The sequence below is a fragment of the Protopterus annectens genome, chromosome 15.part0 (assembly GCF_019279795.1).
Source record: "Protopterus annectens isolate FY-2018-M chromosome 15.part0, PAN1.0, whole genome shotgun sequence".
Classification (NCBI taxonomy): domain Eukaryota; kingdom Metazoa; phylum Chordata; order Ceratodontiformes; family Protopteridae; genus Protopterus; species Protopterus annectens.
This window is the reverse complement of record NC_056749.1, coordinates 404021648-404025991: the sequence shown is the minus strand read 5'-3', so window position 1 is coordinate 404025991 and position 4344 is coordinate 404021648. Positions and strand designations below refer to the sequence as shown.

Here is a 4344-nt window from a genome sequence, read left to right as displayed (position 1 = left end):
CCTGTTTAAAAAGTTAAGGTTTAGTGGAGAGTTACTATTTTTAAAACAGCAAGATGGACTGAAAGGGGTGGTCACTTTTGTATTTTGGTACTATGAAATGCTGTAGGATGGCCAATAAATTTAAATAATTTAAGGGGTGGGATTTCAAAAGTGATGATTTTGTGATTACTCACATAAGCCAGTGAAAGTAGAGAGAAATGAGATATATGGTCAGATTAACATAAGAGGCGGGCAACTAGAAAGACAGTGATATTTCTGCCTGACTCAGAACAGAGAGAGCTGTGGTCTCTTTTGAAGTTTTAATATGCTGTTAAAACAGAATGCAAGCAAAACACAAGGTAAAGAAAACAAACTACAGTATTCAAAATATAGAAAGGCAATACAGTAATACAAAAAATAACAGCAAACTAACCTTTCCTTCACAGCAAAGTGTAGCAGAGTCTGGATGAGCCTTTCTGGTAAACCTGTAAAAAGCAGTCAGCATTTTACTCAGAATTTTCTCAATGATTTTCCTTGCCAATACTGTTAGGCTCACAGATTTGTATTTTCCCAGATTTTAACTACTCCCCCTCCTGTTGCCACACTTATTGACCTCCAGTACTCGCACTTTGGCACTAACCGGCGATCTGCTGAAAATTTTTTATTTATTTCACATTTGTTTTCTGGGAAAGTCCGACTTGGAACGAAGCGAACAAAGCCAATTTTCAGCAAAAGCCCAGGGAGAAATGCTCCAGACACATGTCTGTGCAACATGGAAGGAAACTGGAGTACCCGGAGAAAACACACATGAACACAGGGAGGACATGCAGACTCCACACAGAAAGCATTCCAGCCATAATCGAACTGGAAAACCTCTTGCTATGAGGTGATAGCGCTACCGCTACACCACTGCACCATCCAAAAATCCATTGAAGTTCCCTGACTGGGACTCGAACCCAGGCCTTGGCAGTGAGAATGTCAAATCCTAACCACTAGACCACCAGGGATCTCCATGGGGATCTGTTAGCATAGTGAATAACAGCTCTTGTAGACATCTCGTGTGGTCTTCAAGTCTTATTTTCCTTAAGGACAGAAAATTCCCTCTTCCTCTCCATCTTCTCTGTCCTAGTGACTTTTCACTGCTCTCTACACTCTACTGTGTCTCTCTTTTGGCAGGGCACCTTCTCCTTGTTTTTCTTCATGAAAATCTAACTAAGCATTTGCTCAAAACCTGTGCTTTTTCCCATACTTCCCTGATTCCATTCCCCTATTATACTGGGCTACAGACCTGAGTTAACCATCAGGCTGCTGAAAAACTTCCATTATTGTTTCACCTTTAATAACACACACCATATACTTCAAACCGTCAAGCTTACATAACAGTCCATATGTGTACCATAAAGCCATAAACATGTCACGTAATCTTGAAGCATAATCCCACAGTATTAGAACTTGCATTTTCTTTGAAATGCATTGCATATTACACTGTACCATTGAAACATACCCTGGAGAACACCCTTTATAATTAATGCTTCAACTTTCAACTCATTCAGCTCAATATAAAATTGAAAAAAATGATTAAATGTGAGTGATAAACTAATAAAATAATATAATACTCATAAACCAGTTATAAAAAATTCCCATGCCTATAATTTTGTTCAACGGCTATTTATAATAAAAATAGGAGAATAAAAAAGAATAACATAAAAGTATATTCATCACCTCTCTACCACAACCCCTAGCTGCTAACGTTAATAATGTAATGCTGCCACAACTTCCTAAATGAATAACTCATTAATTTTTAACCGCATTTCAGTTACCGACAAAAGATGAGGCTGAAATGTTTAATATCATGACTGTTCTGTTTTGTCACAATAAGGACATCTCAGTAAATCACATTAGAAAGCAAATTTTTACCTAGAGAATGGTCCATAAAACTATACCCTGTAAAGCAGTAAATATAGAGCAAATTCAGTGTGCATCAACAAGCTTAGAGCAGCTAGTGTGGCGTTGAGAGACAATACTTATAGATTTAGTAGAATTCAGTGCTGTGTAAACATTAAAGTTAGTAGAATCTAATACTGTTTAGCATACCCATACTCTGGAATAGACTGCCCATACATGTCAAGCAGAGCGCCTCATTAGCCCTCTTCAAAAAGAGTGTTGATGATTGGATGGTAGATAGGAAATTCACCCCAGGGATCATGTCAGTCGCCCTGCTAGACAGGGGTCCAGAGAAGTAAAAATTGTGGGAAGAAATATCCAGGAAATTGTTATGGCTAGGCTTGTAATAGGCCCTAAGGCCTAGTACCAACCTATGAACCTATAATTTGTACCAGCAAAGCACCATTAATAGCCTTCTAAACCCAGTACACCACCACCTTGTAGCTCACTAATCAAAGGACAATATGCAGTTTCCTAACCTCTGGTAGCCAGCTTGATGGATATGGGGATCTTGAAACAATGTAGCAATTGTCTCATGTTTACCAACAACCACGTAATCCTTAAGTAAACACAGTATGAGAGAGCTGTACTTACACAATGACATTGGAGGTTAAACTCTCTCACACAAGAGCACATCAGGTTGTAGAAACCATGCACACAATATCCACCACACATAGTATACAACACACACACAGACTAACATATGCTGAGGCACTTAAGCAATTCTCCTAAGTAACAAAGATCACCTAGACCACCCTTTGACAAAGCTATGCCTGAACAAGCCCAAAGACAGTCAGAAGAAGCATCTAGCACCACACATACATCATACCTCTTAACTGCCCAGATGACTCGTATTTTTGGTATGTTCTTCATAAAATTTGTGGTTTTCTGGATTTTTGTGGAAAAAAAAGTGAGAACTGAATTCACCAAATAATGAATGACATTTGAGTTTCAGTCTTCATATCCTTCAGAAAAATGCATGGTAACATAAAGCCAAATTTCTAAGTTTATAAGTGCAATATTTAAAATTTGTCTCTATTTTTGGGGTTTTGTCCCCCCATTATTTCTGGCTTTGTCCAGATTTTTTGTGCTAAGAGGCTGAAAGTTATACATGCAGTCACTCTCAATTGAGCCCCAAACACTAAACCCCTAAGACAATTAAACACGCTTCCCAGGACTCTCATCATAGGGGACCCCATTGTAAGACATACTGATGCCCCTCTAAGCAGGCTGAACAAGGAGAAGATAGCGGTTAGTTGATGATATGTAGCTGGGATCCTCCAAATCACTCATGCTTTCAAGTCATTACACCACAGGTAGAAGTATGATTCCATCATAGTCTATGTAGGTGTAACTGAACTGAGACATACCTCCTGGACAATATGAAGACAGACATTTTGGAGCTCTGAGACTATGTATTTCAGTTGGGTATGAGCGTAGCATTGAGCAGCGTACTACCATTAATGAGGATGATGTCACCGTATAAGTAAAACATTATTGATTTCAATAATTCACTGACTTCCTGGTGTCAGTCTAAGGGGATCCAATATTTGTCAGACTGGGAGGACATGGTTTACAGGCCACATTACCTTGCCAAGGATGGTCTGCACCTGTCCCCTCTAGGCTTTTGATTACTGGCTAAAACTTTATCCACCTCCATACTGTCTTTTTAGGTGATGCCAAACTGACAAACCTACTGACGTAGCAAAATCAACTCAACTGAACCTCAGAGTATTACTGATCAGTGCTAGGAGCCTAAATAAAAAACTACACTCCCCTCAAGCCCGCCTGACACTTGAAAATATAGTCATCTGTGCAGTTACCAAGACATAGTTTTCAGTACTTTCCACACTTTTAGACCAGCAGTTTCACAGACAAGGGCTAAAGGTGGAGGCGTCTCAATATATAACAATATCAGGCATACCTCTACGGTGGTCAAACAGGATGATGTGCTGGAGTTCCTTCACATGCAAATCACCATAGACAAAATTCTGCACCATATCATAGCCAGCTATAGGTCACTTTCCATGCACCAAGAAGCTCACAATGTTTACTTGGACCTACTGGAGACACTTTCTCATCCACCTAACACCATACTCATTGGAGACTTTAATTACCAGTCTATAGACTGGGAATCCTACATGGTCTCAAGTATCCAGGCACAGAGATTACTGGGCTTCATAAATACAACCACCCTTGACCAAATGGTGAATACACTCCCTAGATTCTCCAACATACTGGACCTTGTACTCACAAATATGGGAGAATGCTGCTCCCCCCTCCCCAGTGTCTCATCATCTCTATGAAGGTCTGACCATAAAGCTGTCTCCTTCAAAATCAACTCTGTAATCCCAGTAAAACTGGTATGTCAAAATTCAGTGTCCCTCCAAACCCCAAGAATACAGCAGCCTATGCTGAATT

At 39.7% G+C, this 4344-nt stretch overlaps 1 non-coding gene across 1 annotated transcript; it reads right to left on the bottom strand.

Moving 5' to 3' along the window:
* Window positions 1–914: 914 nt before the first annotated feature.
* TRNAE-CUC lies at window positions 915–986 on the bottom strand. The gene has a single exon. It is a non-coding gene; the product is annotated as a tRNA-Glu (tRNA).
* Between the last annotated feature and the right edge of the window lie 3358 nt (window positions 987–4344).